The sequence below is a fragment of the Cyanistes caeruleus genome, chromosome 3, assembly GCF_971803275.1.
Source record: "Cyanistes caeruleus chromosome 3, bCyaCae1.hap1.1, whole genome shotgun sequence".
NCBI classification, from domain to species: Eukaryota; Metazoa; Chordata; class Aves; order Passeriformes; family Paridae; genus Cyanistes; species Cyanistes caeruleus.
The window spans coordinates 115237328-115260102 of NC_141703.1; the positions used below are offsets into that span (position 1 = coordinate 115237328).

A 22775-nucleotide genomic window follows, 5' to 3' on the forward strand; every position below is an offset into this window, starting at 1 on the left:
CTCAGCCTCACTTGGGGTATACTCATCCTCCTTTGGTCCACTGGACAGGGGCTGCAGGGAAGTCCTCCTCAGGGAAGTGGTCCTCTGGATGCTAGAGGGTTATCACTTCCTCCCCACAAGAGCCACAGGTGAAAAACCACTCTGCTGCACTCAGAGGCAGCTGAGGGCCAGAACTTCTTGGATAAAATCCACAGTTCATCTGTGGGATCTGTTCACAGGGCCCCACATTAGGCACCAGCTATCGCATCGGGCTGGAGGTCTGTCACTTTGGCCTGCAACAGGAGTGGGTCACACCCCAGGAGCAGGATGACCCGAGGTGCGACTAGAGCACTTGCTCAATGGCTTTTTGGCTGTCAGTCTGTGCTCTGAGGAGACAAGGACAAGAGGGAGGTCTTTTGCATGGGATGATAAAGCATTTATTGCTCTGGGGAATCTTGGGGACAAAAGACAGAAAATGCAAGCATGCAACAGCTGAAACAGGGAGGCAGTTCAAAGGGAGGGTACAAAGCATCAGCTGATCAGAGATATCCTGGAGAGGGTAAAAGGCAGGGTTCACAAAATCATCATCCAATGTGGAGGTAGTGGGGGAAAGTTGGGTCACATGGACTAATCAAGCGCTGAAGTTCAGGGGGTTTCCGAAGTGGAATTCCAAGCATGCGGTGGGCTTAAGACAGATTGACAGGAGACTCGGGGTAGATTGACAACATGGGGTGGGAGGGTCTCATTTGGACCAAACTATCAACTTGGGTAATAACAGAACATAACATTAACAAGAAACACACTACAACACGATACACTAGCCAACAGCAGTTTTACTTAAGCTGCGTGAACCCTGAAAGAACCCCATAAGAATGTACTGAGTTATGCAATAAACGAAGTTCACTTTTACCTCTATGAGGACTCCGTGAATATTCCAAGTGGTTTTCCTTTAGTAAGGTAGGATGACTTTCCCTCGGTATTCTTAGTTCAGGAGAACTAAAATTAGTAGAAATATTGTCTGGAGTGGTGCACTCCCTGAGGAAGCAGTGTGGGCCATGCAACATAGTGAGTGTGGTACACAGGAAGAGCTAAGTGAGGGTCAAATTACTCCTTGCCTTTGAACTGTTACAGCCTGGAAAAAACAAACTTTCTAAATAATTTCTAAGCTTCCCCGTGAAAAACAAGTTTCGCTATTTAAAGTTTTTTTTTAATAAGTTGAATGAGAGATAAAAGGGACAATATCCAGGCTGGGGTGTTCGGCAATATGCCAAAACCACACAATTTGCTTAAGGCAATGTTCTTATATACTGTTACATTACAGGAGTTACGTGCATATTCATGAGAGTTTATACATTATTCAAACATACCTGTGAGTTTAGATGTTCCAGGAATTTCTTTTGCTTGGTTTTAACCTTTGACTTGTCTTCATGCCATCCTGTAGATTAAATCAATATATTTTATTTCTTCTTGTGGTTCTATCCTGTTGTTTTTACACTACCTGCTAACAAAGAGTCAGTAAATTCTTCTTGGTGTTCTGGTTTTTGTCACTGTTCTCTTATCATTCAGCTAGGATAATCCACCAATGTGAGAATCCACCTAATTATCTTACACCATTTTCTGAGTGGTGCATTTTAATATCACAGTCTCTATTTTAATATTACGCTATGGCTTAAACTATATTTATCACACTGCTGTTTATATAAGCTATATGGTGCATACATAAACTCACCGGTTATACTATACCAAAAAGCAGTTAAAAGAAAATTGTACCATATCAATATATTTGTGACTAATAATAATAATAATATGCAAAAGCTAATACATAAATACAAAAGCCAATACTATATTGTCATTTATAACTTTCCCTATCTATGTAGTCACAGTACATTAGCAGACAATAGTGAAATCTTTTGTTTTAAACTCCTTGTAGTCTCTACTCCAGCTTGCTTTCATGATTCCTATCCTAATGCAAACAGAGCAATCTGTTGCTGAAATTTGGCAAAGGCAGGCAGATATAAGACAGGCTCCCATTCTGTCCCCTGAGTACATCTACATAAAGGAAGAAAATAATTTTGGAAGTCTACTGCTTTTACAATACATATTAGATTTCCCCTCCTATTCCACCATTTGTTTTCCCATACTAGTGAGGAAAATACGTAATGCCTCAGAACTTAAAAAGCCCCCAGAAACAAAAAACAAAACAACTACAACAAAACCCCCACAAAAGACCTGTCACCATTGCTGCTGCTGAATAATTAACATTTTAACCTAAGATGTATGTACCAGCATTAGTTTTGAATTTTCAGATTATTCCCCGACTGGATCTCACCAGCATCAGGTAGACAGCTTTTAGTCCACTTTCCCACTACCTGCTAAACGTTAGTTGAAGAAATAAAGGAAAAAAGTCAGCATTACTTTCAGACATCCACAATTTCTTGGCAGGGTGCTTGTACTGCATGAACTTTTCTGACATCAGAAACTGAATCATGGCAAGGTCCCTTAAGAGTCAGTGTGTGCTTCTGGGATGGATTTTCATAATGCTTAAAAATCATTTATTGCTACTGTCTTTTAAATCTTTCTCCTCAATGAACCATATAAAAAATATATTTTATTGAGGCTTGAAAACAAGCCTTGAGGAAGCCTTGCAAACAAGGCCTAGAAAATGTGGTTACTGAGGTTTTTACTTGAGTTTTGGTAGGGGTGTTAACAGATGACTTGAAGGGAGGTTTGAAAAAGGAAAGGGCCAAATTCACCTATGCATGTCCTCCTCTGGACTACCAGAAGAACCCTGACTAGGGAATACAGAACAAAATCAGTTTCATGTCCAGCAGTTCCACAGGAAGTTACACTCTTTTGGGACATTGAGCAATTCAATTTTAATTCACTCTGAACCAAGCACCTAATCAAACCAGGTGACACTATAGTATGTTCAAGTTGCCTCTGGCAGGGTACATTTTATTTCAGCCTAAATCAGCTTCAAACTTGGGGGCAGAAAATCAAGAGTAGCTTAGTCATAATTCAACGAGTTTTAAAAGTTTCTCCAAACTTCAGATAGATTGTTTTTGTGTTTGAACCATTATAATAAGTAACAGAATACAGATTACATAGTGACTAGGTTTATAATAGTAATTCAGATAATAAAATATCCACTGCATCTTGCTCAAAGCAGTATTTATTAAAGACAGCATCAAGGTAAGTCAATGCATAATGAAGTTTCCATCCTACAAATATGTAAACAAGTTGACAGCAAGTTATTACTATAATATAAAAATTAAAGCTTACATTGCATTTTTTTAAAGCTACTACCTTCAGTCCAAATGTATATTCTGTGGTTTGTAGCATTTAACAGTATAAGTTCTTGAAAAATGTTAAAGTATTGCCTTTGCACATACATTTTTGTAGAAAAAATACCTTAAAATACCAACTTCCCATTAATGAAAGCAACACCAAAAGTAAAACATATTTTTGTCATGAACAGTACGTTGAATGCGCCCAGAATTTTCTCCACCATTCTCTTTTACTAAGTTACCTTCTATTTTAAAATTCATTATATTTTGCAAAATGTATATTGGATATTATTTGGTGAGTTTCACATAGCAAAGGAATTAGCAATATTGGCAATTACATTGTAATCAAAGTCCAGCCTAAGCTTATTTGCAGCTGAGGCCACCAGTTTAATCCTCATCTCAGACTGGGTATTTTAGAAGTACAGTAGGCTCTTGCTAAGAGAGCCGTCAGTTCAGATATATTTTGGAAAGGCTTCAAACCTTTATACGATTTAAATGGAAATACATATTCTCCTTTAAAACACTTTTAAACCCCAAGTCTTTGTTTAAGTACACCAGCAGTCCTGTTGGTGGCAGTCAGTCAGTTCTCAGAAAACACTTTTTTCAGAAGATTAGATAATTTGGCATGAACTACATTTTACATTCCAAACCCACAATGAATAATAAACATCAATTTTTAACATTTTTTTCAAGAAGTTTCCTGTAAGAGCTAGACAGATGACTTCTGCAGTTGCTAAGGCAAGAAAAGTTTGAAAATTTCCTGTAACTAAAGTTAAAAGATTGTAATATTTCAAACCCAAACTAAACTAAATTCAGTAAGGAGAACTATGTATCACTGGGATGAAAGCTAATCATGCCATTGTGTGCATTGTTAGCATCAGCTAACAATGAACAGTAAGAGGAAAAAAATTAAGATAATCCAGTGAACAAGTCTGAGGATGAATTCAAAGATCAAAATCAGTCTGAGATATAAAAAGAAAATATTTTTAGAGTTGGCTATTAGAATGAAGACAACAGCTAGGAAAACATTGAAGATTTGGTCATGTAAGATCTGAAAGAAGTACATTTTTATGCAAACAGTAATGAATATTAATAACACTGCCAGTTTTCCTAATTCCATGCAAGTTCCAGATAGAGGAGTGTTTATTTAGTCTTTATCACTACTGAGCTGGCAAGTTAAGTCTGCCAGAAGTTACAGCCTCAGGTACATAGAGACACATAGAGCAACTTCCTGACATGAGTGTGGTAGAGCCTAAAATACTTCAATGATCTCTAGTCCTAGAGATGGGGTAAAAACACAACTCCCCAAACAGGATCTACATGAACTTGTAACAGGAACTGTAATTCTGAAAAAATGGCTTACCCTACTCCTTCATGCAGGATTATGACTTGTAGAAAGAGGATCTTTTTTTGCAATGCTTGCTGGTAAAACAAGCATGATTAGTTATAGAAAAATGTGTCAGCAAATGCTCAGCTATACAGTAAGAGTGTCCATCTCAGGCCCTGGTTAGTCTACTATTCAGAGACTGGTGAGATGCAAATACAAGAGCTCTAGGTTCCTCAATTTCTTATGTACCTTAACATACAGACAAGCCTCAGGGAAACAGATGAGAAGCACAAACACTCCTGGGGCAGAAGTCCCACACTCCCAGGGAGGTTTTTTCTTGATCACTCCTTGCCTACAGCTCCTTAGAAAAGCTGGATAACTAGGTACAGTTTTGTTTAGGGGATGGGAGTTTTGCACTGTACTCATTTGAGAGACAGCAGCCTTCCTGTCTTCTGGTATCAAACTGTGTTTCTGAGTAAAGTATTGCAAACTTCATCCTTCTAATCACACATGGCCTGCTGGGACTTCTCACTAAAGCACCGAGGTTCCTCAGAGATGCTCTAAGTGCTGTTGCATTTTGAGCACAGCTTTGCACATGGCTTGCAGACATTTCCCACAGCTAGAGAGCAACACCACCAACAGCAGATGATTGTCAATACCTGGGGGAAGGTCTGAGGATTGAAGTCAGAGATCGAAGGATATGAGGAATCCATGCTATGTTCTCTTTGAGGCAAGTCACAAGGTCTGTCCCAAAGATACATAATAAAGTACTATCTGCAAGAAATGGGTTGTTTCTCCCTAAAGCCACAGTAGAAATATAGTCACACAGAAAATTAGAATCAGTCTAATTCTCAGAACTGCAGAAAATAATACCAAAGGTGACCTAAAAAAGTAATTTTGACAAATCACTGCATTGAAAGTCATTTCAAAATTAATCTCTGTGTAGATATGCCATGGGATTCTAGGTTATAAAATGATTCACTAAATCAACTAGATCTTTAGAAGAAGCTATTTATATGCAAATATTTTAGTAATAACTTTAGCAATAAAAAAAAAAGTACTACACAGACCATCTTAGAATCCACATATAGTATGAAATATACACTCATACATGTTCTAAAGTACATATATATAAAAATATATTTTTTCTTAAAGCAATGTAGAGCAAAACTAAACCAGGGCCTGACTAACCTATCATATATGACTTTACGGCAGCATGACTTGAACACACAGCTCATGGGCTGATAAGATCCCTGAGGTGCATCACTGGAATTGCTACAAGTTTTACTTACCACAATTTTAACCAAAATCTGACTTAAATCATGTTATATCTCTTTAGATGGAGGAAGACAGACACGAACAAAACAACCCACAAACAAAAAAAACCACCCAAACCCCAAAACCACAAAACCTACGCAGCCCGGTAATACATAGAAAGGCACCTGATAATATCATTAGTAGCAGATATCTACAGCATCCTAAGTGTACTTAAGGAATCAAGATGAATTTTAAAAATATCATGAAATACAAGAATTGCTGGCATTCAAAATGTAACTCTAGCCTATGTAGCAAGTCACTAAAATGGCGTGCAGTTGTAAATCATTAAGAGTGTGCAAAACTATACAGTTTTGCATAAAGTGCTGTATGTACCCCAGTTTGCTAAGCTTGGCAATATGACACAAAATGATGAAGTTAAGGATGTATCCTACCTACCTCATCTTTCCTTTTCCTTTCCCACCATCACCCACTGTCCTTTAAACTGTACATTTAAAAATTACACAAAGGCCTTTTCAGGAATTGTAGTTCAGAAAAATGTTTCAAGTATATTTATCTTACAGTGTAAACTTGGGGACACTATGGTTCAATTTTCACAAGCTCTACATACTTACAGCTTCTCTTAATTCAATTTGATTTGCAATTATTTCAATCTGTTCAATACCTCTGGCAAAGGAGTATTTCCTATTACTCATTTTACTCCTATTTAAGGAGTGCTGAAATCCATGCTGTAACTTGTCCAGATTTAAATCTAAACATGACACAATTATAGAAAAACAGAGTAGTACTTTATCTGATCACTTGGGCTCACAAAACCAAGTCCTACCATATCTGTTCATACAGACTCATTCTAGGCATTGTACACAGATCTTTAACACTTGAATTCAAGTTACTATAGTACAGCAGTTGCTCTTGCAGGAATTGTGCAGTACACGTAAAAGTATACAACGGGTCTCTTCTTTACTCTGTATTTTAGTGATCCGTATCGTATCTGAGGCGAAAAACAAAATTATAATGAAGTACTAAGTCACATGAAATGGAAATATGATTCACCTCCCCACTAATCCTATTTAGCAAATGTCTTCCAATGTGCTTTGGACACCCGGTTTCACTAAGAGAATCTACCTATGACTGAATAAGATAAAGTTTCAACAGAATTGGGCAAGAAGAGTAAGTATCAATTGTTTTCCTGGAATGACCCAAAAACTTTTATGAGACTTCACAGAGATTTATACTGGAGTATCTTTAAATTTTGTGATGCATGCACTAGGATGCTAAGTAGGATCTTCTCTTTGTAGATCACAAAGAGTCAGGCTGTTTGTCTATGGCAACTAAAAAATTCTGAATATTCTTTATCTATTAAACAGCAGATGTTTAAGTGTGCACAACACACAGATAATATTATTGTTATCCATACCCCTTTCAAGGCGAACACTTCCTGAAATTAGGCTTGGTGGTGCCAAAATTAGCATTTCAAATACAGAGTCTGTTTCGTCTCCTCTCCCTTGCTCCTTGCTTCATTAATTTCATACATATATTTCCCCTAAACACATCAAACTACAAAAGCTCCAAACTTAGATATTGTTGTCACATGCTTTCTTCCCCATTTAGCATTCTGGAACCCAGTTATTGTTGACAACTTCTCCAATATTAAAAATAAAAATAAATTTCTGCACTAAGAATAATGCCAATATACACTGAAAGAACAAACTCAGTTAACCAGGATTATACTTGCTTCTTCACGGCCTTTAATAGTTTTCACAGACTTCATACTCTGAGTTCTGCGAAGGCCTCTCGGAGCGAACATTTCATCCTCCGAATGTGTCCCCTCCATCTCTTCATCTGTTTTATCATCTCCAGGATTTTTTTCCAGTGGGGTTTTCTAATCTTTAGAAAAAAAATATTTAAAAAATAGTAGCTGTAACTTTTTGACTTCTAAGAAAGCAGCGATTTTTATCGTGATTTATGCTTTTAGATGATGTGCTTATTTCAAAACAGAAACATCTACTTTGCCACGAGTTTGGTGCTTCTAATCCTGCCACTTGGTTCCACATGTATGTAATGCAGTGCTTCTTCAGTTGTCAAGACTGAAATCACAAGTTTGCTGACATCTTCTGCTTTACACTGAACTGCAAAAACTTGAGTTAATATCTAAAGAAGTACCTAAGATTTTAGGACACAATCCACATGAGAAGGTGGTTACACTTATAATAAGCCTTTAAAGATCCCTCCCAATACAAACCATTTGATGACTTGCATTCATAGGATCTTTCTTCATACACTCATCCTCCTGCATTTTTAATACCAAAGCTTCTTTCATTTCGGTAACACACCAAAGTACTGTTAAGAGTTGTTAACATACTACAAAACCAGGACCAAGATTATTACCGAAGACTCTCACTAGAGGGCACTAACTGCTTAAAAATACACTCCGAAAGCTCCTTGGGGTCCAACAGCCCCGAATCTCCACCACAGACCTATCGCAAAGCTACCAAATCCAGTCTGATTCCTTCCTCCACTGAACACTCCTTTTATCCCAGAATCTACTGGCGGTAACACTCAGGAACACCTTTTAGACTCTAAACCAAATTTTATCAATGACCTGTGTACATTTTATCTTAAGCCAATATTTTATTTAGGCTTATCTAATTTTTTTCATCAATTTTTTTCCCTAGAAATTAGAATCACATCATCCATTCCACAGCTACTTGAGACAAACATTCGGTCATTCTCTTCTGCCATTTTAGAGGCAACATGTCTCTGCTTCCAGTACAGTTTCAATTAATCTTTTTCAACACAGAAGATTTGAATCACATCTCTTTCTCTGTTTCAGAGTAGCAGTGTTTGCAGTGACACCAATACTTTTTTATCTGCATTTGTAATACCTGATGCATCGGCATCCCATCTGCCTTTTTCACAGCAAGAGCACTGCCAGCTCAGCATCATCCTACAATCCACATCCTACAGCTAGGCCTTTTAAATCAATTTGCAGAGAACTCCTGGCCCAGACAAAAAATAAGATCCAGCTCAGCACAAGAGAATATTGCTACACAGTGTTCCTAAATCTATGTGTACTTTTGATCTTTTTTAAGTTCCTAATGCTGAAGAAAATTCAAAGAAAACATGAGAGGTGTATGCTAGATGAGACCAGGACCAGAAAAGATTAATTAAGTTCAACTAGCTGTAAGAAAGCTTTTTGACATTTGAGATTGAATCTCACAATCGGTGATTATTTATATAGTATAAACTGAAGAATTTTTTTAAAAAAAATTAGAGCATTTTAAAGCTATTTCAGATAGGTAAATAATGCTCTCTTACTGAGGAACAGATCCTGCACAACAGCTGCAGTGACATGATCTCTAGTGCAGCTCTTTGTGAATTCTTGGCTTTCTCTCTAGCCAGAGGCTCCAGTTCACTCTGCCCTGCACAGGATACCTTCTGGAAACTCCAATTCAGATTAGGTCCCTTCAGCTGGTCACCTATTCCTTAGAATGGGCTAGCACACTATTCATGAAATTCCTTGGACCCCACAAATGCTATCCATCCCCAAAATGGAGGGATGAGAAGGAATGACAGTCTTAGGTGAAAAGAAATAGCCCAGACCCACTTCTTTTGTGGGAAACAGCAGTTCCTATACATCACAGTCTTGCTATTTAAAAATTACGTAGTTAGCAGACCTTCAGCAAAACCTTCCTTCAAGCATCACAAGCTCAAGGGCAAAGTGATGATGACAATAACAGTATATGTAACATAATAATGAAATAATACTATCTTTCAACAAGACCATATATTGATCACCACACACCATCGTCTGAGTGTTAATAGACATCAGTCTATTATGACAACTTGATGCCTTTATTATTCGTATCACCATATACAATTTTACATTTTGATCTATTACTACAAACCTGGTGTTGTGGTTTTAAAGCAGTAACTAAAAAATCACTAGAAAACTTACTTATTTCTTGCTGCGAGATGTGGACTAGAACAAGAGCAAAACAGGCTTAAAACTTAAAAGGAATAAAGAAGGTTTATTAACAAAAACTACAAGAATAAGAAACCAGAATAAAACCTCCAGAACAACCCTTTTCTGGCTCACTACCCAACCATTCCCTTGTTCACATGACAACATAGAGACAAAAAGAACTCTTTTGTTTAAAACAGTCCCAATTCTTGCTAGAGTCTTTTCATCAGTCTTTGCAGAGAAACAGAAGTCTTCTTCTGCTACCTATGGAGTTTCTCACAAGAAAACTATTTCTTTTATAGCTTTCTTTTATAGCTCTGATGCCAGCTGCCTGGAAATTCTGCCATCGGTTCTCTCCTCTCGCTTCACATCACTCTGAGGTGTGTTATGCGTCAAATGAGTCTAGGGATGTCATTTTTAAGGCTGAGTTATTCAAAGGCAAAAGTTCTCTTCATGTGTCTCTGTGAGCTACTCTGGAAACAGAAGTGTTCTCTTTGCCTCTTAAAGGCTGCAAATCTTCAACTATTACTTCTCCCCCTCTGTTCCAGCATCTCACAGTACCACAACCACTTCACCATTTGCTCAAAATCCTCACTTTGAAACACTCCATTCCTCCCAATATACTGTCATGAATTAAAGTTTTTTTCAGAACACTACTGTCCATCTCCATAGCTTTAACAGAAAAATATTTCAGCTTATTAAAGCATCTTCTTCTTTCTCTACCTCCTCTGAGGCTTAATTCCTTTCTTCACTATCTTTGATAGTTTATAGGGTCTCTTTTACATGCTGATCACTTTCTCTCTCTGGAAAAAAGGATTAATCTGCAAGTCTCATCTGGGTAATGAAAGGGTTAAAATCTTGCCCAGGCCTGGTAGGTGGTTCTCTTATCTCTGCCAGAGCGGTGGCTAGAGATGTCTGCGATGGCCTCTCCTTACTTGGCAGTCTCTGGTAAAACTCAGCAGTGGCAGAAACTGCAACCGAGCCAGGGGAACTGGCCTGATCCGGCCTGGGCCTGCTCACCTCCCCGCCACTCCCCTCCGCGACCTTGTCTGGCCTGCTGTGGTGGAGGAGGAGGCTGAGCCGGAACCTGTTACTTCTTCAAAAGCCAGAAACCAAAGAGAACAAGAAATTCTCGGGTTTAGGTCTTAAAGTAGGTGTTCACAGGTTGATTTCACTTTTCAATGGTCAAAACCACTGTCAGTTCTCAGAAATAGCTAGTTATTGGTCGGAGAAAAAACTCCCATCAGCCTCCAGCAGTTTTAACTTCCCTGGCTCTCAAAGCTAATATTAAAGGTGAAGAACTTAATCTATAAAGCAGGAGATTGGGAATACTAGTATCATAAAGTCACCCCAGGACACCTGGTGAAGTAATTTCTATTAATTTTCTCTTTTATTTACTGAGCTTCCATATGTTTTCATGTTTAACTTCTTTTACATTTGTCACAGAAACACTACTTAATCATATAACGTTTGACTTCCAATTAAGTTTTACTTTGGTAATAAGTTCTTGTTGCCAATTGGCAATGACAGGAGTAATGAATACAGTGTGATTACACTGGGAGTGGATGAGAGAAGAAAGTCATTCAGGAAGAATTGAACTGCCATAATTTACTTTGAGTGTACTCTGTTTAAGTCTACTGGAGTTCTTTGAGGCCTTTTCCATTTAGAAAGAGGGTAAATGCATTTCTGCTCTTCCACTTTTGCTTTGGGTGAATTGTTCTTTTAGGCAGGGAAAAGAAAAGATACATACCTGAAGATTCACTTGCAGAGGCTCTGGTTTTCTTTTTAGCTTCTGGCAATGTCTGATAAGGTCTCTGTCCAACAGACTCATCTCCTTGTATAGCAGTCAAATCATGCATACTGAAACTTCTCAGTTTCTCAGTTATTGCACCTTGGCTCTGAAATACAACAACAGTATCTTTGGAAACCAGGCAGAGGTTTAACTTTGCTGCTCAGCTTGGGTTAAGATGTTTAAGCCCATGCTTCCTTGCTGCACAACAAAATACATTGAACATACACATGCAGCTGCTTTACATCTGATTTAGGTATTACTTTTACCCATGCTTAACTGTACATTGCTTGCAGATGACAAAGTTACACATGCTAGCAGCTTAATTACAAATGCTGCACTTCACTCCTTTAATCAGAGCAAATAAAGACGTGGGCGAGGGCAAGTGTTTAAAAGAAACACACATCAGAAATGTTAACTTCAAGCATAGCAGCTCAAGGTAGCATGACAGTAACACCTGCATTTTAAAGAGTATGGTTGAAGATAGTTTTCTTCTGCTATTTTATATTTTATCCTCCACAAATCTGAATAAAGTGAAGGAGAAACATGTTAAAAATACAATCTGTAACATTAATTCAAATAACTGAGAAACTGGCAGCACTACAAAAGGAGCTCCAGTTGACAGAAACTTGAAACTACAAACCAAAGAGGTCCAGTCTGGACTACAGGATAGCAAGTTCTCTTACTAGTATAGCTTCACTGACATAATACCAATGCAAAATCGAATGCTACACAGGAGAATAGTTAATCACATATGAACATTAAGTATTCCTTCTCCAATTGTCTTCACTTCTTTTCTGTATGGAACATATGGAAATTTCCCTGTTGGAAAGAAAGGTCATCCAGCAGCTCTTTCATCTTACATTAGATGATGTTACTACTAAAGCATTAAAGATTAATTTATTACACAAGCAACTAAAAGAATATGACCACGAGTAAAGTACTCAAAGTCATGTTAAAATAACACCTTATTCTTCCCTCTCTGGCAGAAGGCAAAAAATAACCATTTTAGGGAAAGGTTAACAAGCCTGTGCATGAATTCCACTTCAAGCAAGTGTTAAAATAGTTAATTTCATTCTTACAAATGAAGATTTTAAGTAAAATTCTTTGTTTGATCAGCATGTTAGCTAGCAGGAGCAGAAACCTGGGTACAATTCCATACAACTTTTTCTGCAACAGCACCAGCAGAAGGCAATTCTGGTGTTGCAGGCCACAGCCGTTTGTTCCCGCACTTATGACAACAACTGTTTGCCATTGGTAGACCAGCATACTGAATTATTCCATGCTAAGAATAGCCATGTAAAGTGAAGAGACAATTGAATGAAAGCTATTTGAGTTTGCTTGGGTACCAAAGGGCAGGAGGGAAAAGTGGCTGAAACCTAATTTTAATTTTCTAATGACTAGCTATTAGTACAGTGTATAAAATTAACATAGTGAACAGAGTGCTATTTAAGCACAAGAAACCTATTATAATTCTTACTCCACCATTCATACATTGTCACCAAACAATAACAAAGAAAAGGTTTCTTGTGAGAGAAGTAGGAGCCTTAACTTTTCTCTCTCTTTCTACAAACTTGTATGATTACTCAGTTCTCAAAAACTTAAGTACAGCTTGCCTTTGAGTTAAAAATGCCCTATGAATGCTGTACAGTGTCTGTATTAAAGGTTATAGAAATTATGAAGTCAAATTGATTTCCCCAAAATGGCTTAAGACAGGTCTCCTAAGGTTCCTCCTAAGGCAGAAAAAATCCTGCCCTTCCACTACTCCACTTCTTGCACTGAAAAGCATTTCAAGTAAAATACATCAGGAACCAGCTATACTTTACCAGCTGCTAGGACATGGAGAAGAGGACTGGAGAAAGAACTGCTTCTTTTGACAAGTAACAGCTTACAGTATATACATTACTCTGCTATAGTATGAAGACTGTTCATCAGTCCATGTCCAATGCTTGAAGAGGACTTAAGTCTCAGTCACTGAATGCTGGTGAATATGTAAAATGGGCCTAGTTGGTTCACAGCAGAATCCATACAAATTCAGCACAATTCCACTCACCAAATGTGAAGAGTCTACTTAAAATAGTGACAGAAGCTGGTTTTGGCCAGCAGCAGAAGTATAGAAAGACACTTGTTTAGTTGCCCAGAAAGTTCATTCATCATGTGATATACTACAAAAAGACATTTGGAAATTGTATAGCAACTAAACATAACAACTAAAATACTAAGAATTCACATTACAAGCCTGTAGTTCTTATTCCACTGTAGATAAAGGACTAGATCCAAGCTAGGAACATTCAACCCTATTTTCCAGTGAAGCTTTTGGATACAGAATTTTGTTTTTCAAAGGGAAAAAAAAAGTCAAGGATGTGCCATAAAATAACATTGTGCCCTTAACCAAACTGCATGGTTGAGCTGGAGCTCCTGTGGCGCCTCAGAGAGGACGTAAATGGGCCCTTCGTTTCAGAACTACTTGCCAAGATGGAAAGTTTTACTCAAGTTACACACAGTTACACACAGAAAGCATTGAGAAGTTTGAAAGGATATGTATACAAATAAAGATGCAGTACACATGCCTGAGAGTCACAGTAGGAGTGGGAGTTGCACAACAACCGGACAGTCCCCATCACACATACTAACCCTATATAGATACTCCCTACAGTGCCTCCAGTCTCTATCCCACCCCTGGGAACATCCAGTCTAGCCAAATCAAGATTGATATCTACTTTAACTCCACTGCATAGACTGAAGGACAAATTCAAGGTGTTCTGTGGGAGTGTACATATCACTGTGCTTACACTGCATGTAAGACTTAAGATTCTTCCACCCCCACGCTCAAAAGCAGCTGTTAATTGCTTTCTGCTGAAGCAAAGCGTTCTGTGAAGATCTGGATTACTATCAGCTTAGGATAAAAGTCTGGCTGAAAAATATTAAATTCTTTCCTACTGCAGGAAATGTGTGATTAAATGTTCTCCACTGCAGGAAATGTGAGAGTAACATTGACATTTAAAATAATGCTTTAAGAGCTTTGATATTTTGTTTGAAAGGTCAGAGTTACAGCTTGAAAGCAACATGTTTGCCCTAAAAACTGAAATTCAGTTGTAGGTGGAGCAGAAGAGGACCTCCTGCTTCCACTCCCATGCCATGGATATGGCAGAAGCTGCCAGCTCTCCGCAGATATACACACTCCAAGATGCTGCTCAGGAGAAGATGGCAGAGCAGTTACCACTGGTGGCCAGTTATACTGACAGTTCCTGCCAGTAAGGAAGGTATACATTAGGTTGCACTCAGGCCAGAGGCTGGTGACTAAATTACAGCATAAAAGATTGAGACACATATATTTACAATGCCAGGGGAAGAAAAAAAAAATTTTAAAAAAATCACACAACTTAGCACTGAAATTTCTATGTATGCAAACACTGAAGAGGGATGAACTGTGAAGTCTGTGTGTTGTCTTAAAGAAAATGCAAGTCTTTGAGAATGATTTTTCTTCATTATTCAATAGCATTTCCTAAAACATACTAACCATTTTTTGGAGTCCACATTCATTAACAGTGACCAATGTGACCAATTAAAGTCATAATATGTTTTTAAATCAATTTTTAAAAATAAATAAAGCCTATTTAAGGGTCTCCTTTCAAGTCTACTCAGCCTCTGGTATGTTATTAGTATGCAGTCTCATCAGCTGACCCTCATAAATGAAATTACATTTTCTATTCTGTTATTGAGCATGTGCTTTTACAGTCTGTATGCTTAACCCAGGGAAGTAAACAAACACCACTTTGTCTGCCTCAGGGACTCTTTGTTCTTTAAATTGGACTTGCACCCCCCACTGGCCGGGATCACTGACAGAAGCTGCCTGCCTCCCTTGGACGAGTTCTCAAAGGACTCTACAGCATGCAGTACCCACATTCTCAGCTCTTCTCTCCCTGATCCAATCCAAGCTGACAGGGAATGACTTCTGTTCCCTCTCAACGTGGAGAGGGACTCCTGTCCCGTGAATAACCTCTGCAGCATGACAGGCTGTCCCAGCAGGGAGGAGGATGAAAGCAGTACTGCTCCCCATAGTGATACTGGCTGTGTGCCACAGCTGGCTGCAAGATACCTCCTTCCTCTGCCATGTCCTGAGTGAGAACAAGGGGAAGTGTGAGCAAGGCCAGGAGAATAACAGTCAATTAGCAAAAGGGCAGCAGATTCAGGATGACTAGAACACATTCAGAAAACACAGCCCTCAAAACATATTATCATCACCAATAACACTTTACAAATTAACACTATTTGTGTAACCCCATAAGCTGTGAAATACCCCCCGAGTATTTCACAGCTTAATTAGCAGTCCCCCTGCTCATAATGATAAAGACACCAGATTTCACTAGTAGCTCAAGAAATCTGAATGCATGGGTTGGCAGAAATTGAAACACAGAGGTAACCATCATCTCAGAAGACCTGAAAAACAGAGGAGTATGAGATGTATCCAAGTATGAGATGTAGCACTGGAACCTAAGCGCTGTGAATATAATTCCCCCAAATCCATAAACAACTGAGCTATTGAGGTATCTTGTTTTTGATTCCTTAACTAATAAAAATTTCCTTATATACAAATTCAGCACAGACTATCATCTCTAAATTTCCTGAAATCAGGATTTCACAAAGATTTGTTTTCTGACATGCTTATTTAACACTATTTTGCTCATGTATTTAGTAGGTTTTGAAACACTACATTTTATATGACCAGTGGCTAACTAGTACCAGCTAAAAATACAGTATGAGAATGTAAGCTATAAGTCAATACTCTTGCCAAATACATTTAAATTTAACTATAGGGGAGAGGGTTTAAATCTATGTCAAATTTCAGTAGACTCACCTGGCTGGCTGCTCCAACCTCCCTAACAGAGCCAGCATTACCTTTTAATGGTAATCCCCTATTCCTTTGACAACCCTTGAAGAAAATCACTCTCTTCCACATTTGATATTCAAAATATTTCAGTAAGTTTCCAAGCCATTTTTAACACCCTCCTAAAGTCACTATAAGCAGTTTTCTTGGACACTTTAGTGTCTTTTGACATAGGTTTAATCTTGCACATGTTTAGCCTCTCCCCCTCTCCTAATTTGAGATCTGCTATGTCAGAATAAGTATGTGTGCTCTATTTAAAAAAAAAAAAAAAAAAGAATAGTGGTGAAAGTGTGTCCTGATCCCACTACTTCAATTCAATTCCTGAAATCATATAGCATGCTCCACCAGCTCTTGGTGAAGGGATAATAATTTCACCTGCTAGAGGCAGCAGTTAACTCTTGAAAAACAGGGAACAAAATCAAGAACGCATGCATTGTGTCCATTTGCTTGCATGAAGCAGGCATGCTCAGCATTTTGGAATGACAAACATAAGAGGCTTAACATGCCAAAATAAAGATTTTATTTATTTTTTTTTCAGTGAGTCTTCTCTTTCATCTGTTTAAAAATCGTGCCTATTTTAGGTCTTGGTATTGTGGTGGTTTTTTTTCGCAAGCATCTGATCTGCACTGAACTAATTCTGTACAAATATTCATGAGCGTGTTTAACAAGTTTTAACAAAAAGAGCAGGCATCTTGCGAGTCACAGCTGAATAGCAATGAAGTCTAAACATAGACATTTCAGAAAAAGTTATTCATTATTTCAGAAAAGATTGAGGAGATATTGGTGTTATTTATTTTACAGTACTTCAGTTACACCCTAAAAGTTACCACAGAAATATCCAACCATAGCCAAACATGAAGAACACACACAAATCCTAGGAATCCTTACAGGCGCTTCTTCTAATAAATTTGTAATGCAAAGAACTTGAATTTTAGCATTTAGCAATTAAACTTGATTTCCCCATAGAGCACTTTGGGTGTTTGCTTGTTGGGTTTCCTTGGCTTGTTTAAATAACCTATTTTCACTCTGGATACTTTAATTCCTTTGGTGGTGCATTCTATTGCATTCAAAATTATTTCATGTCTTAAGGCATTATTAAGAATTTGAATAATGAAGAAGAAACCCACAGTGATCAAATGCAATCACTTTCTCAGTATTTTAGGCTCATTATGACCATATTTTAAAACAAAAAGTTACAATGCTATACCAGCCACATGCATCTTTAAGAACAGAGAAAATGAGCAAACAAGATATACACGACTACTTTTCCAAAGCTTTTTGAGGTAGCACGTAAAAGTGTAGTTTTTAGGAATGTCTTTTATTTCTAATGCAGAAAGTTCACATAGAAGCCCAGACATTTAAGTTAATGCCAGCTGTACATACTCGACTTTGACAGGCAGGGATCTCTTCGTTGTTTTCTGTTATCTACAGACAGTGTTCAGGTTTTCAGTGCTGTTACTATGAGCACAATGGTTCCATTTATTCCCAGGAAGAAATTAATCATGATTGCCTTAAACCTGTGATTTCACTTGGACATACAACTTTTTCTCTCTATACCTTTTATTTTTTCTTTTTTTCTTTTTTTTTGTGTGTGTGCGTGTGTGTGTGTGTGTGTGTTTTGGTTTGAATTACTATTAGGTAGGATACACATGGTCTGAAGTATATTCCCTTCAGTGGTGCACAAATTGGTTACAATCTTACATATTAGCCTGTATTTTGTCTTTCTAGACCCAGAGCCGTCTGAAATATTAAAGGTAGTGAATTTTTGCGGGAAGGTAATCTAGAAAAAATGACAGATTACTTCATAATTTAATGGCAAATCCATGGCAAAGAAAATGTATTCTAAACACCAATAGGCAGGCTTATGCTTAGCATAATAATTTAATAATTCACTCAAGTTGCAAACAGGTTAATTGTGTCAAGATAATTTTTATCGATGGTAGTAGTCCTTCATGCCTAAATTCATTATGTGGCATTACCTCAGGATGATTGGAGAAAAACAGCAGAAAAGCCAGAAGTCCTTTAAAAAGTTTGTTTACCAGTAAGAAAGCACAACACAGACAGAAAAGAAACAATGGACATCTATGTTAAAAGCCTGCACAGAAAACTGAATGGTAACTTTTGAATTTAGAGTAAATTGATCCTCATAATCCAAGAAATAACTGCAAGCCATCTTAAACAAAAAAACAACAAACGTACTATGAGAAGAGGGCTGCAAGCCTTGAATTGTGTCCCAGGATTTCAATACACTTGCAGAATTTATCTTTTTTATATAAGAGTGGTAAATCCCCAGTGCAATGACACTGATATCAAGCTCAAAAGCAATTAATGCAAGCAGAAACTTACCTTTACAGCTGCTGTCACTGCAGCAGTTGCTGCCAAATTCAACTCCTGCCTTCCAAAATTCACCATGGCCTCATAGCCTCTTTCTTTGGCTTGGACAATGTACTCATCAATCTCCTAAAAGAAAAACGTATTTAAATTTTAGAGTGCTGTTCATAAGAGAGCAAAGTTACCCCACAGTATTATTTTCCCATCAGTAAAGGAAGACAGAAAAATATTTAAGAAAATATTTAATGGGATATATCTTTGTATACAGGTGTTTTATTCATTACAACTCTCTCATTAAAAAAATTATTATATGTGGTCAAACAAGAAGATAAAGTACATCACTTCAGTACAGCTCAGAAACGTTGCAAAATGTTCCTTAGAGAGTGTAAGCTTAACTTGTTGGACAGAAGTTCTTCAAGAAATATCATGCATTTCAAGAAATAACATCATCTTACATGAAGAACTCAGTCAGCTCCCTAGAAAGGTAGAGTCAACTTGCAAAGAACTTCCAAACCCACAGCTTTGAAATAGTTAAGTACCAAGGACAAAACAGTTACGACATTTATCTCCAGCTCTGGTAAATGCCTGGAGTTGAAGATAAAGACTGCAAGGTACTTCCCAATAGTTTGGAGAGTACAGGGAAGTATCCCTCTAGCTCACAAAGTTGCAAGTTGTTTATTGCACAACATTCAGAATGTCAAGATACTTGCTCTGTTCCTATCAGTGACAATCTTACTACCTGCTTTACCTAATAAAGGCCAAGCCTAGCACTGACCTTCAGGAATGCTCTTTTCTGTAGTGTGAGGTTTCTCAGTGCTTGTCTTCAGACCTTTGCTAATTGCTCTTTCCCCTCATCCAAACAGGATGCTGAAAAAGAGCTAAGCAGAGCTGTGTCCCTGTCATACTTTGATTAAAGCAAACCATCTTCTGGCTATTTTTATGTTTGGGTATTTACTGCTGCAGACTGGTTTACCCTTTAAACAAGTCTCTCCTCTTGTCAGTTTGCGAACCAAAAAAAGTCATTGATGTCAATCATCCTGAGGAGTGTTATTCCTCATTTATGCTAGAAAAAAATGTTAACATTAACAGCTTTTAGTAAAGCTGTGTTCATACATTCACATGCTTGCAGTAGAAAGTTAAACTGCATCACTTCCACTTAACTGGGCTCCTCAGAGTGCATCAAGTAGAGCAGGGCACACGAAACTCTCATGTTAATAGGAAGCAGGACCTGGTCTGCTCAGGCAAGTTAAACAAAAGCATAGACATGGACAATCATGTGCACTTGCTTCCGCTAGTCCAAATTCATGCTGCCTGGCAATACAGTAACAAGCTGCTCTGCTCTTATACTGTATCTAGCAACAGCTTTTATTTCAGCACATGTTGTTTCCATATTAGGCATTAAAAATCTGAGAAGTTATTTCTTACCCTTTCTTTAGAAGAAAGCAGTGGGTGGAGGAATTTTCTGTAGATTAAACTTGTCCCTCTAGTATATGGGGAAAGGAGCCAGGTAACAAAAGCTATCTTCAATTCATAGTACAGTGGAAAGCTACAGACAAGTTAAAGGTTGCACAAAATTAACAACTGCAGTAGAAAATGCACAGTAACTAATCTTTATAAAGAGATCTATTAAAAAACCACAATTATATTAGCATTTAGGATTCTTCAAATACAAGAAGTTACATCAGACAGAAATTAAATGAGTTACGGATTTATGGACTGTCATTTAAGCAATCAAAACAGTTAATATGCTTGTTTTTCATTATATATTCCTACACAGAGAAATTCTAGGCCATCCTTATAAGAGTTTCATTCTCGTATTCAGTTTCTACAGTGGAGCTAGAAATGTTATAATCCCTACTTCAAGTAACAGTGTATAGCAAATTTGAAAGCAGATGCTGTTCATCTATGCACCAAGATCTTTTCCTGTAAAATGGGCTATTAAATTAACGTGACTTCTTTATATAAAATAAATCAATACAACTCCAAAAACATCAGAAACAAATATAGTTTCCTCTACAGTTCATAAAAAGCAGGGTCTTACCAAGAGACTGTTAGGTCAGTTATCGTTTCAGTAACTATATAAAGAGCACACACAATCCAGTACATCATCCAGCGAACCTGAAAATTAAAATAGCATCTTCACTAAGAGCTTTAATTTCACTTTTAGACATAATATACTATACACGGTACATTTTTTTCCGAGTTAGCACGACAAGACATTCAACAGTATCTCAGTCTTCATAAACCAGGTATCAGGTGAAATGATCAGGTGAAGATTCCAGAAGATTTCTGTTCATAAGTAGGATTGGTGGCAGCTGCAACAAGCTCAATATGAAATGGCTGTGTCACCAGGATCACAAGCTCACATAGGTTGATTTCACAGATTTGATTCTCTCTCTACAAACCTTTAGCGATATAAAAAAACCAGTGCGAGATCAGTAGATTATCCTAAGTATGGAAAACAAATCCCACCATAACACTAACAGCTATTTCATTCTCTTCCACACTCAACCATATGTTCATACCATGCACATGAAAGTCAGCATTAGTGAAGCATCCCTTGCTTTCATTTCACAGTATGTGTTATTCAGCTTCACATTACCATTACATTCCACCTGTGTGATTACTGGTATGGTATTAACACGGAGGCAAGGCAACATAAAGAGCATTTGCATGGAGATTTTAATTCTATTTATATGCCAAGAACTACAAAATTCTTGTTAATTAAAAAGTTTATGTGTTAATGCTTCAGGGATTTACAGGTAGAAACCTATTTTTGTTTATGGCTTATACTATATATCATTGCTTTGAAATCAGACTTAAAGTTCTTAAAATAGTATAATTTGTTTTATAACAAGTAAGATAATCACTCCTTTTTCTTGAGCATTTGTTCAAATTTGGTTGCATCAGCTGATTACATGTTTCAGAATAAATACTACAGAAATAGTTCCTATGCATTTGTCTTCCCTAAGCTAGGAGATGCCAAAAGCAATGTATTTCCAAAATGGGTCACTGCAAACCACCACTGGTTATTTGTACAAACTGAACATCCACATGTTCTTTAAATTCCTAGGAAAATACCCTGCAACAATGCATAACCATTTAGAAACAAACAACCCCCCCAAAAAACCAAACCAGCAAACAGTAAAACAAAACCACCACAACTGTTAGAGACTAGTTGGAACCCTAAATTCACGGTACTCTCTTTCAAAGGGAGGATATATATATTCCTTTGAAGGTGTGTGTATATATATATATATATATATATATATATATATACACATACATACACACCTTCCCACAGAGGATGTGGCTCAGGTTTAATCTTCCCTTTTAAAACAATCTTATTTGTAGTGGACTTAAGTAACTACTCTAAACCTAATGATACACTGCTGCCTATTTCATGGATGTGCATTATCATTTAAAACCACTTCCTCTGTCAGAACCTGAGACCCATTTATCTTAAATGTAAAGCTTTTCTGTGTTTCAGTTTGACAAGAAACTCAGTCATGTGATAACATTCTTCAATTTCTCAGAGGATTTAGATATTTTAGGGTTGAATAAACAAAGACAAATGTACACAACAGCTGAAGTCATTGCTGACAGGCCGTGTGATATTTAGACTGGTGACCCTTCCATGAACCAGAGTCAACACCTGAATGAAAATCAAATCTAACCTTGCCCCATCAACTTAAGCAGAATGCAATGCAACCTTTAAGAATCCTTCCAAGACTGTATTTTTCCCCAATATAATTTATCTAGGTTGTTCCTTCCTTAATCAACATCTATTAATCCAATTAAGAACAGTGTAAGTGGAATTTGTCCTGGGCTTCTAGGAATAGTATAAATGTCTTGCAAGAGGGCACAAGAGATCTGCCAGGAGACCTCCTGAGGACTGGGCAAAGATTCTATAAACCACAAATCATATTCTAGTA

The 22775-nt window shown here is 37.5% G+C and overlaps 1 pseudogene; it reads right to left on the bottom strand.

The window, feature by feature from the left end:
* Positions 1–7579: 7579 nt before the first annotated feature.
* Positions 7580–20949, bottom strand: LOC147654487 (receptor expression-enhancing protein 3-like; annotated as a pseudogene).
* Between the last annotated feature and the right edge of the window lie 1826 nt (positions 20950–22775).